The sequence below is a fragment of the Miscanthus floridulus genome, chromosome 13, assembly GCF_019320115.1.
Source record: "Miscanthus floridulus cultivar M001 chromosome 13, ASM1932011v1, whole genome shotgun sequence".
NCBI lineage: Eukaryota > Viridiplantae > Streptophyta > Magnoliopsida > Poales > Poaceae > Miscanthus > Miscanthus floridulus.
The window spans coordinates 52713652-52726887 of NC_089592.1; the positions used below are offsets into that span (position 1 = coordinate 52713652).

The 13236-nt window shown below is 43.0% G+C and overlaps 2 pseudogenes; both read right to left on the bottom strand.

Moving 5' to 3' along the window:
- Positions 1-36: 36 nt before the first annotated feature.
- Positions 37-2755, bottom strand: LOC136500708 (uncharacterized; annotated as a pseudogene).
- A 1937-nt stretch (positions 2756-4692) lies between these two features.
- Positions 4693-9599, bottom strand: LOC136500711 (protein unc-13 homolog; annotated as a pseudogene).
- Positions 9600-13236: the final 3637 nt, after the last annotated feature.

Here is a 13236-nt window from a genome sequence, read left to right on the forward strand (position 1 = left end):
TTTACCACCAATCTCGTTTCAATTTGATGGAATGAAATGTTTTATCTACAATGGTTTGTTGCAGTACTCCAGCAATAGCTGGACCAATCAAAACTAAAGTGGATTATTTTATTTTCTTTATACTGCTATTTGTATAGTAGTGTGCCACTAGGTTTCTGTCTGCCTCCCTTCGTGGTTGTTGGTCAAAATGAACCGCTAAGCTGGTCAATCCAGGAACCAGCTAGAGATGCCCAACTCACTGCAGTACCAAAGAAAAGTTCCCAGAACCAAAGATCCACCGCGAGAACTGAAGAGAAGATGAGCAGAGCAAGCGTCTCGTATCTATTCAAAGGCCAGCCTGAAGCCTCAGCCAATGTCTTCAAGAACGGAAGGGATTTGCTGTCTATGTCCCGGCTTCTTATTGACCATGCGGTGACCCACTGCACGTCGGCTGGGACCATATTGAGCTCTTCTCGAAGACGTCTTCCCAGGTCTGGCATGTGTCCGCCGCCATAGAGGACTGCTATTTTCTTGTACCCATGGTTTATTGCTTCCTTAATCTTCTCAGTAGCAACTCTGTTCCTCTCCCCAATGATAACTGATTTCTCCTCAACGGGTGTAAGCACAGCTGTGAATCTTTAATAAAATAAAAAAGGAAAAGAAAATAAGCGAATACTTTACTTAAAAACTTATTTGCCTGATTGGTTTCAGATTACTCACTCAGATGTCAGTTGCTTTGCCAAGAAAATCTTCAGTGCAGCTCCAAAATCTAGCCTAGACAATGCCTCCAGCTCAGGAAATCCATCTTGGTTTTCCACTGGCAGACACAGCCCAGTGATGACGAGTAGCCCAACAAGCGGCATTGGTAGCACACGTGAGGCCCATAGTAACTTCGATCTCCAAAAGTCAAGACCATCTGGCATGTTACTTGGCTTCCACCAAGGCTTTGATTGATTTCAGTGTCATGTCTACGGCAAACGTAAGAATACTTTCCCCTCTTTCACTCTGGATGAAAAAAGGCACTGCAGTTAAAATATACTCTAATAAAAATGACCAGGGTATACAATTAGGAAAACATGAGTTGCAAATCAGGGAACATGAATGTTAAATGATTCACACTCCAATACTCCATACCTAGTAATGACAAGCAAAACAGTAGTTACCATGCAACACCATTTTCGTAACTAACGTGGTGACCAAACATTTCAAAAAGCAAGAGATTAATGACATGACTAAATAACATTATTACCTGAAGCTGCTTGAATGTTTCATAGTCAAGGTCAGCATGTTGCCATTTCTCATTGCCATAATCAAGACAGTCTAACTGATAATCCAATGAAAGGATCCGAGCCATTTGCTTCTGTATGAAACCAAGAATACTGAATCCTCTACGCAAAGATTTCATCTTCTTAGCAGCCATTGGACCTTTCGGGTTGTTCAAATTCTCCCGACTTGTAACCATTTCATACAGGACACAGTCATAATCTTCAAGCTCTTGCTGCAGTCTATCAAAGTATCTGAAGAAAAATTGCAGATCTCAGCCAATTCACTGTAGTAATAGTAGCTATAAACACTCATGAATGGCGGGATGTTTGAGTAAGTGAACGATGATAATGCACAGGAAATGTACACCAACATGGCAGCAAAACTTAATGTGAGAAAACATGAAACAGGGCAAAAGGCACATACTCTTTGTCTGCAATGTGGACTGTGGAAACCAAATCAACCTGCAGCATAACAGGAGTTAAGAATTGATTAGAAACTAGAGAAAGTTCATTAAACGAAGTTCTAGGGCATTGACTCAAATAAACACTGTTTTGCACCTATTGGATCCTTCTATCAGCTAAGTGACAGTCAACAAACTTATGGAAATGCTATACAGATGATGCACACTTTCATTCCATATCACTGCAACTCACCAGAGCATAGTGAAAAAGGCAGTCGGTTGAAGTTAAATGGGGAAACAATGTTAATGTAAATGCAAGCCAAGCTAAGTCTTCAGACAAAAAAATTCAGCAAGCTGAAACTTCCAATGTGGTGTTGCGGATGGAAGCCCACAAAATCGAGGCATTGTAATGGAAACAAGATTTAAGCTAATCTCCCTATTTATTCATTGTTAAAGGATAACGCAGGAAATTCAACATTATGACTACTAGTCATTCTGCAGAGAAGTTCACAGGCGATCAACAAGTTGAAGCAATTAATGTTGGAAATGTTGTGACACGAGCAATTAATCGGCGGGGGATCAACATTCATTTTGTGCATTTCTTATTTGCATAACAACATTTTTGTGCAATTCACGCTAGCACATAGGATTGGAGGGTCGACGGAGGCAGGCGAGCGACTCATGCACAAAGAGGCCGGAGACTCACGTGGAGGAAGGGGTGGATGAGCGACCACGGGAAGCGCTTCTTGAAGCGCACCACCGCCGTCTGCAGCTCCCCGCCGGGCACCCCGCCTCCGCCTCCGGCACCGCCACCGCCAAGCTCAGAGCGGCGGTAGCGGAGGTAGTCAGTGATGGAGCTGCTGGTGGCGAACCGCTCCGCCCCTCCGTCCCCGACCCCGGAAGCGGCGGCGGAGGCGGAGGCGACGGGGCGCAGCCAGAGGGCGCGGCGCCGGCGGTGCGCGCGGGAGGAGCGGAAGGCCGCGGCGAGCGAGGTGGAGGGCGCCGAAGCCGTCGAGAGCATCGCCGTCGGGGGTTAGGGTGTGGAGAAGAGAAGAGAGGGAGTGAGAGAGAGTTGAAGTGGCGGTGGAAGAGGCGAGTGATGACTGATGAGCAGCGTGGCCGGGCTTCCTCTCTCTCTCCGCTCAGGACTCGCGTGCGTTTGTGCGGTCACTGAGCTGTGGGCCCGCCAAGGACCTGAAGAGATGGGTGAAGCAGGCGGTTGCGTGGTTGGCTGGCGCGAGGCCACGACCTCTTGAACATCAACACCCAGTATATAAAAGGAAACGTTTACGATCGGGCAGCGTGGCATTGTATAAATCAGTCATGCTGATTTTCACCCAATTTCACCGCGTTAAACTTTACGGCGCGAATAAGGTCCTGTGTTGATCCATGGCTAACAATTACGGTTCAAAATTAGCAATAATAAGATAAGATGATTAATGGGTGAGCTATTTTTTAGCTAGACATTTAACTAGTTGATCAAACTCAACACCAATAGAGATAAAGAGACGACCAAAAAAACCCTCCTACCTATCATGTCTCCCATTTTCTATATTTTAAAAACCACACGATGTAAATGGTCCTTAATTTTCGCTTTGGTCTCTATTCTCCATGAGGACCATTTGATAGGGGGAGCACATGCCACTCATGTGACTCCTTTAAATCCTCCATCTATCCACTCTAGGATTTTGTTGAATATGGGAAACAAATATAACACGAGCTTACACAAAGTTCAAAAAGCTTGACACGGCTATATATGCTGCAGTAAGGATTTTTAGTTGGTCATATTTTATTTATTAAGCCTAAGTCGCTAGATTATCCGTAGAGCGCCCATGTGAATAGAAACAATTAACATCATGATTAACACATAGCTCAAACTATCCATGATAATCATCTAATACAAAAGGATTCATGCCGGCTCTCATTACCAAAAACATGATTGAGAAACGCAGAGGTCATATAACTTTATCCATGAGTCATGATCCTCAGTTTCATGAGGCGACCAACCTTTGTACTCACTTCCAAAGTGAGTCGGCGGGATTTCACTACAAGGCTTTGCAGAGTTCCCTTAACAAGTTAGTAGCTGTGAGGTTTCAACGACAACCAAATATGGATACCCTCTTGCGAAATGGCCTCTAGCCTAGTCGTTACAAGAGTCTTAGTAGCACCTCAGGTCCTAGGGTCGACTCCCCGAGAGAGCGAATACTTCAGGATTTAACGGCGTTGTGCTTCCGGTGGTAGACGACATTCCCGTCGACACCGAGACGCCTATAGTGTCTTCGTCAATCTTAAGGATTTGCAGGCCCAATCTTCAAAGATGCTCATAATGGGTAGGGTTTGTGTGCATGCGTTTATAGGGGCGACTATGCATGCGTTGTAAATATCTGCGTTGTACTGTGTAATTCGCAAATATGGATACCCTCCTACCAAAAGTGGCACACATTGTTGCGGCATATCACACACCGATGCAGGAGTATAACCAAACCCAACAAAGTTCAGAGTTGTATGGTTCACAACACCAATCATTGAAAAAATTGAAAACATACAAAAATTTCATTTATAGTTTATTTATGGAATATTACATCTTTTGTCTCTCGAGAGTCAAAGAATCTCCTTGAGATATTGTCTCTCGAGAATCTCCTTGAGATGATTGACTAGTGGGGTGAATGTCACCTAGCCAACAAGAGTTTCATTACTCTCCCCCTAGTCGAGTTTTATTTATTTATTATTTATTACATCTTTCATATGCCACCCCATGGGCCATGGCCTTGTTGGGGGCTCTAATCGCCAGCCCATCACCAACTCTTTTTTTTTTCCTTTCTTGGTTAAACTTATATTTAACAACAATAATTTGAATTTCTAAACTTTACCACTAGTTGTTTTAGAAAAAAAAGGATAGAAAAAAAAGTTGAGTGCAGCGGAAGGACTAAGTTAAATACAAGTACATTTCAATCAAAGACAAAATTTTCAGTTTATTTCGAAACATTATTTGAACAAGAAGGCAGTCAAGTGAAGTATCCCACGTATACAAATCTGCCATGTTTTCCTCATAGTCAATGGCACTCATAATAGCCAAGTAAATAAACATTTGCATATATTCAGGTACTTTACATTCTGCTGTATATATTCAAGTAAATAAACATTTGGACATATTCAAGTAAATTTGCCATGTTTTCTTCACAGTTGAGCGTATCACAAGCACACAAATGCCAGGGCCAGCAGAGCTCATTAATAATCGAATGAATATGTAAAACCCACAGCCAAATCTCCTGTTTCCATCCTTGAAATCTGACGCATTCAGACTTCATAGTTCTCTACTTGGATGTTCATGCTGTTTTATCCTTCACAAGGAGGCAGTACAATCCAATTTACCAGTTACCACATGTTTTGAAAGCTGCAAAAATACACAATAGTCTGCAAGTTAATTTTTTGCAGAAATCAAAGCGTCTTTGGCAGATCATATGTTTTCTTGAGGAACTTTGTAGCTGTCCTCATCATTTCGATAGCATAATACACGCAATATTGTGTTGGGGTTATCTGAACTCCAACGAGCAGGTACAGGAGGCATCGGGAACCTAGAATTGGCTGTAGGTTCATAATATTCAGAAATTAGCTGCTTGAACCGTTCAATGAGGGTATCGGTGTCTGTCCGTAGGAGTGGCAGAATGTTCTTCACCTCCGAGGAAGCCTTGCCAACTAATTCCTCAGGTAGCCCATCACAATACAATAAATATAAGCCTCTTAGGGCTCGGAAATCGTCCTCTATTACCTGATAGTCCTGACAGCTGAAGCACGCGTCGGTCCACCAGCAAGAAGCACCAACAAAAAGCCATCAAAAGAGGCTTTCATCAGTGCAGTTATGCGACGATTTTGCACTTTATTATGCACCGTGGGCCGTGGCAGATATAATCCTAAGGATAGGACCAAGCTCTTTTAACAAAGGCAGTATCCTGTTTGATGCAGGGCCCCCAACATAGAGAGTATCCAGGAGAACGTGACTCAGATCATTGAACATCACCATATATGCAGTTGTCTCACACAGCTGTCGAATTCCTTCTTGGCAAGCTACCTGGGATAGCCCAAAGTTTATGTTCAGACCATCAGCAATATCAGGCTGAGCCAGCTCAACATTCTGCAGGCATTCTTTCATCTTCATATGCAGGTTTTCTAGCTCAGTTTGGATGTAGTAAATGGTATTTATTCGTAAACATAGTCCATGAAGGCTCGAGGCTTCATTCCCAGTTGTTGATCCAACTTGTGATCCTCGCTTCATAAGAAACTGTGGTTTTTCGTTTTTCTTGAATAACTTGGAACCAACAGTCACACCTTGTCAGATGAGGTAGCTGAGGAAAAAGAGTACTCCGAGTTCCTGTAAATTAATACAAAATGAACTCACCAAGATTATGTTGCGCAAGAACTGTCTTAGCAATATACTTACCACAGCCTGTTTTCACTTTAGAGACATAATAATGTAGACATTTTCACTTTAGAGACATAATAATGTAGACATTTATCGAGTCCAGCTGTCAGATCAGCAAACAGAGTAGCGTGGATTGGTATAGACAAACGGAAAAATGCATCCAAAGTTTCCTCAATTATGTGCAGCATCTCCACAGAAGAGGGAGCAAAACTGTCCCTGTTATTATCCTTTGGGTTCCAAGTCTGCATAGCAATTACAAAATTAATGCCGCATTATATCAATTCATTGCATCCTAGAATATTGCACAGATATTACTCCCTCCAATTCAAAATACAAGGACTTTCGAGTTTGTCCTAAGCCAAACTATTTTAGGTTTGACCAATTTATAGAGAAGGGTTCTTTTGCCCAAACCTTATATTGTAGGTCAGAATGAAAAGAAAACAAGATCACCTCTTGTTGTAGGTTCTGGTCAGCCCAAATCTTAAGCTTGTCTAGTTGTTCTCTTCCCCATGCTTTCACCAGATTAGCCATTACAGTTCCAGTTTCATAAGGTGGCATTTGTCTTACCAATGACTTGCCTCTATCATCACCGTCCATAGAATCTTCAAGAGCAATATGAACTAGATCCTTTTCTAACTTGTCAGCTGCCTTAAGCACTTGAGCTGTATCTGGTGTGAGCTCTGTAAGCCCAACTATAAATTTTTTCAGCTCATTTCCAAAGCAACCATGAAGGGTTGCAACAGCAACGCCTGCAGCAAAGGGGTGCCATTTCTTCAGTATTGGACTGTATACATTTTTCTCCTTAATAGCGAGCTCAGTTGTTTCCTTTGCAAGAATTGACAGAACAGGTGTACAGTTTATGGATGACCGATTTTGAATCTGCCTCTTCCATTTTCTGCATGAATCAACACTACACAAAAGATAAGCACTGGTACAAGTGTTGAAAGTTCAACCTCTTAGATTAAGAGGCGCATGTGAGTTGAGAGAAGCAATTTTCAAACAGTTATCAGCAGTACTCAGTGTCTAAGGTTTCTGCCATGCTTTACAGAATCTAGCACATTTGGTGACAATAGGACATACAATCATTAAAAAGAAAAGAAAAATATGAACTTTGAATTACCCATACTTAAATAGTGAAAGAACTTAGCAAAAAGAGTCATCTTGTTTGGAATTTACTTGAGCAAAGTGCTTTGTGGAATGATGATTTTATATATGTTTCAATCCTGCTGCGCACCACATCAGTATCTCTGTTTGTTCCACTATGGTATTCATAAGATACATCTTCAAGAAGAATCTTTGCAGCTGAGATTCCTATTGAAACAATATATTGCATGGAATAAATATTACTAGTATTGAAAGTTTCATGGTATGCAAGCAGCCTTTTCTCTTCCCAACCCATTATTGAGCTTAAAGTGGAGCTCAATACATCACAATAATCTGGATCTTTTGTTATTTTAGCATCTTCTGCAACTTCAACTAATAGATTCTCCATAGCAGAAAGCAACCCATTATCTACTTGACCCAACATGACAAAATGGTTGAACAATGCCCAGGTAAAGTAAATGTTGTGGAGCATTTGAGTGATTCCAAAAACAGGCCAAGTCTTCTTCAACAGCTCCATAATTTCATCAATCTCATCTACTACAGTGCCTTCCTTCAACATCAAAGCAAGCTTCTATCAACATTTTGTAGATATGGAGATTAAAGGGAAAACCATCTGCCCAATGACACTCATCGGAAGTTTCACAAAGGGATCTACACGCAAGGGACATGACAGCGCTGTGCAGTCTTTGCATGGACTCTGAAGTCCTCCCAGTTTCAACTTGCCCAGCATATGCTTCATGTATTATTCGCCTGCATTCTCTTCGCAGAAATGTCTGATTTCTTTAAAGGAATAAGTGGGTGAACCAGCACACCAGCCTCGAGAAGCTTGAAATTCCTAGTCTGCCAAGCCTCGTACTCTAGAGGGTCAGGGAAATCTGATGCTTTACACTTCTGCAGGAACTCTAAGGGCAAAACCATAGATTCTGCAGGTGTGCCAAGCTGTTTCAAGGAAGAAAATAAACGTAAGTTAAACCTCTATGTATATACGCAGCACAAAGGGTTCTGTAAAATTGTAGGTAAATGACGGGCTATGAAACCAACAGTGACTGAACAACCCCTGTCAATAGTACTCTCAAGTAATTTACTTTCCTAAATAGAATGCCTGCTGAAGCTTGGTGATTTCTAGGAACTTCTATCATAAAAAATGAGAGAAGGAAAAATGAGCATACAGTACAGATTTGGCATGTCCAAACGGAAAACCATAGTTCACATTTATCACGTATAATACTAAAATCCACAACAAAAAATTAAACTCAGGTTAGCAGATAAATTAAATCTCAGAGAACCTAAAGGGAATAGAGCTCATGGCTTTTAGGACGTCAGCCACCTAGTGCACACACATATTAACCAAAAATCATCATCGAACATTGCCTAACAGTCCAAGAAGTGCATAACAAGCAACTATTATTGTAAGAGTGCTTCGTAAAACAAGGCAAGAAGACCATCCAAATGACTACTTGGGCACCATAATACGAAATAATTGGACATCCCAGATTGTAACATAAGAATCAAATTTACACATCGAGGATCGAGCTACTACTGATAACCAAGAGAAAAGAATGTATGATTTATATTTATAAGCTGAATGGAAGCCCCTGGCTGCAATTGCAATTGTTTGCCAACGTAGTCCTTCATTACTCAATTACACACGAGAAACACCCTGATGTGGAAGGACAGAAACATAAGTACCAGCCATTACTGAATCAGATACGGCCAAGCACAGAAAGGACAGAACATGACAACAAACCATTTGCCTCAATTGAGCCTGAAATCTCAATCACAAACAAAACAATCAAGAATCAAAGCAAAGAACTCATTACTGACGTACTACCAACCGCACGGAACTAACCCGAACCAGCCGACAACGCAACAACCACAAGAAAAGGCAACCTTTTACCTTTGATGAAGAAATTAAGCTGCATTGTCCCTTTCAAGAAGCTAGGGGTCCTAAAGGGAATAGAGCTGCATTAACCTGCCCGGCGGCGACGCGGAGCAGCACCCGGCGGATCCTGGCGTCGGCCTGCTCCGTGACCCCCATCCGCACCCGCACCAGCTCCAGAGCCGCCGCCCTCCCGACCTTGGACGGCGGCGAGGACCCGAGGCCGAAGGCGCCCTTGAGCTTGCCAGCCGCCGTCGTGGGCAGAGGAATGTAGGTGAGGGGCCTGGCGCCGGTGGCCCGGGAGGCGGCCACGAGCAGCTCGTAGGCGGTGGCGCGGAGGTTGGCGGCGGATAGGGCCACGCCGAGGTCGGGGAGTGGGGGCGGCAGCGGCGGCGTGGTGGTGGCGGCAGCGGGGTCACTGGAGCTGGAGGTGTCGCGGAAGCGGCGCGCCATTGCTGCCATTTTCTTTTGGGAATTTTTGCCACAGACATCACGAAAACGCATATTTTGCTGCAACACACCGCCAACGTCATTATTTGCTGAATGAATTCGATTATGTTTGCCACAGCACATCGCGATCATTATTTTAATGATTTCTAGAGTTTAGGAGAGAGAAACCACAGTGAGGAGATAATTTTGCCCCTGCGCGTTGCTGGTCTGGTTGGACCAGGTAAAGTTGGCCCGGTCGTCTCCCTCCTACCGCCGCCTCTCTTTTTCTTCCTCTGCTGGTGCCATCCCGTTCCCCTATGTAAAAACCCTAGATCCCCATGGCTTCGAGCTCGCAATCCACGCCGTTCGGAGCGTCGCACTCGGCCTACAGAGACGAACTTCGCATTCCAGAGCTCGAGCCCTACAGAGATGAAGCAGGATTCTTGCCATTGGTACCTTGCTCCAAGTGCGGAACCCTTCTCATCGGTCGCGTTTCACATAAGGAGGGCAGCAAGGGGGAGCGGTTCTACAAGTGTCCACTGTTGGAGCATGTAAGTTGTGGTGGAATTGCATCTCTTTTTTGGATGCGTTTTTTTGTTGATTTTTTCATCTCTGGTTTGCAGACCGATTATGCCTGTCGCACATACTACTTTGAAGAACACTATGTCCCTTTGTTGGTCTCCAAAGGTGTTCTTCCTCGCCATTTCAGTCAGCTTAGAGGTCCTGATGGCATGGGGCCGGAGGTGATGAAGGATGGCAAGGACATGTTGAAGGCCTGCCAAGGTGTCGATGTCTGCCAAGAACTGATGGAGAGTGCAGTCATTCATCTCAAAGATTCAGAGGCACTGCTTAAGGCATTAGTTGATAGCAATAACAAATTGATGACAAAGCTGGATAAGATTGGAGAGAGACTGCTTGTAGTTGGTGCTGTAAAGGTGTTTATTTTAGTTTTAGTTTTGTTAGTGTTGTTGGTTAAGTGATGCATAACAACAGCTTATCATGTATCAAGCTATCAGCAGCTTATTTCAAAGACTCAATTTGTGAACCTTATCATGTATCAATATGTAATCATGTATCCAGCATCTTATCTTGTATCTTCTTGTAACAGAATTGTGTCACACTCATTTTTGAACTGGCATAACACATAATTATATCACACTCAGGAATTAAGATAAATTGGCATAACACATAATAAAGTCAGCATGCCAATAAAGTCTGGCCTTCATAACAAGCTTACATATCAGTGTTCATAACACAACAGCCATAAGCTATGACTTTAAGCGCAAAAGGGAAACATAGTCTGCCAACCCTAGGTTCAGTACACACTAGGTTCATTACACAACAGTTTCATTACATAACAACTAATAAATTTTGTCATCACATGTCTATGATCAACTTCTTCTTGTTGATCCTCTTGTTGGTCATCTCTTCTGAAACAACCACTGTCTTGCTTGTTTCCATACTCTCAGACTTCTTTTTCTTGGTGGTCTTGCTCACTTTGCTTGCCTTGGTTGTCTTCTTGCTCAGGTCCTTCTTCATTCTTTTCCCTTTCTTTTTCTGCCTCATGTCAGCTGTTGGGGGGGGAAGTTTCAGCAGCATACTCCAATGCCCTCTTGCGACTGTTAGACACATAAAACAATAGGAATGACAGGAAAAGGTGAGGAAACAAGTGATAATGCTAGGCTATTTCAAGACAGAGATTAAATACCTCCTAGTGTTTGCTGCTAGGCTGTTAGTCAGAGCTGGTGGTGCAACACTGATTTCTTGAGATAGAGCTAGGCTGTTAGTCAGAGCTGGGCTGTTAGTCAGAGCTGGTGGTGCACCTTCAATTTGTGATTGTTGGGTGGATACAGTTGTTGCTACAGCAGTGGTCTTCTTTATCCTTGGCCTCTTTGGTGGTGGTGGTGCATCAGAGTCATACACAGTCTCATTGCATGTCTTCATCATGTGACCAAACTGACCACACCTCTTGCACTGTCTCTGGGAAGTTGACTTTCCACTTTCTTCAACACCTTTGATCCTCCTAGTTCTTGGATGGCCTGCAGCTCTCTTCAACAATGGGGGCCAAAGTTTGAAACCCATATCTACTTTAGGCCATTGATTCCTATCGGTCATGGGCTTGATCACATGTTCATATGCCTTCTTGAACTTATCAACTGAAAAGTAGTCATCCACATAGTCCTCAACACTTCTATTGCGCATTGAATGGATGAGACAAAGAGCATGAGTACATGGCAACCCAGAAATCTGCCACCTTTGATAGCTGCATGTTCTGCTCTCAAGATCCACAATATGCCTCTAAGTTTTTAATTCTTTAGTAGTACCTTGAATCTCTGCAGTGTTGTTGGCCCCCCTATGTATGACATACTGCAAGTTTCTACTCATAGCATGAAGTTCTTTGGTGACTTGAGGCAAGATCTTGTCTGTCAACCTCAGTGACAATGCCCTTCTGATATCTTGCTTCTCCATGATCATTTGCCTAATCCTATCCAACAGAGGAACTAAGGCAAGGGACTTTTCATTCCTAATCCAACTGTTGAAAGTCTCTGCTATATTGTTAGTAACATAGTCACATTTGCATGCATGGGAGAACCTCCATCTACACCACAAGTGCTTGTGGTTGTCCTCTATCCATTGCATTGCTCTTGGTGATGCAGCCTTCATGATGTTGTAATGGCGATCAAAGTGTCTTTGGTTGTAAGCCCTGCTAGCTGGCCACAAGTGCTTCTTGAACACTGCACCTCTATACCTCTTGTTGAAATTCTTCACTAGATGTCTCATGCACTCCCTATGTTCTACTCCATCTGAGAAGACAGAGGCAACTCCCTTATCTATACCTTTCCCTGCATCTATACAGATCACTAGGCCTAGAGGAGATCCAATGGCAACTTTTAGTTTCTCAAAAAACCACTGCCAGTTATCAGCAGATTCTGACTCAAATACACCATATGCTATCGGAAAAAGCCAGTTGTGTCCATCCATAGCTGAAGCAGAAGTTAGTTGCCCTCTCCATCTCCCAGCTAGGTGGCTTGAGTCCACACCAAGGAAGGGTCTGCATCCATTCAAAAAACCTTGAACACAGCTGTTGAATGCCACAAACATCCTTGTGAACCTCATCTTCTTCCCAACCAGAGCCTACTCAATGTCCACAATGCTTCCTGGATTTGTCCTCTCCACCTCAGCCTTGAATCTAAAAACATCTTCAAAGCTGTCATCCCACTTGCCTTGAAGCTCTTCCAGAGCCATTGCCATTCCATCCCAAACAACATAGTATGAAAGTGTGATGTTGTACTTTTTCTCCAAATCCTTCTTCATTTGAGAAGCTCTAGCTGTTGGGTCATGCCTCAGGATGTTAATAACCCTGTCCCTCACCTAGTGATTGTTAGCCATGCAGTTTTTTTCTAGATTTGCTGTGGTAGCACAAGTATGTTTCTGATACATCTTCTTTATCTGCCAACAACAAGTAGACATCAATAAGTAAACATCATGATCATCAACAAACATCATCAATAAGTATACATCATTAAACATCATGAATAAGTAAATATTAGCTTTGAAAAATGTATCCTCCACTTGCAATTGAGAACAGACCTGCCAAGTTTTCCCATCCTGTAATTGAGAAGCATGTATCCTCCACTTGCACCTTTTCTTCTTGCTCTTGTATCCTTTGCAGTGCCCTCTATACCTTTTGGCTTCACTATAATGAGCTGCAATTTTAAATTCTTTTAGAACAGCATACTGTCTAATAGCCCTCTTAAA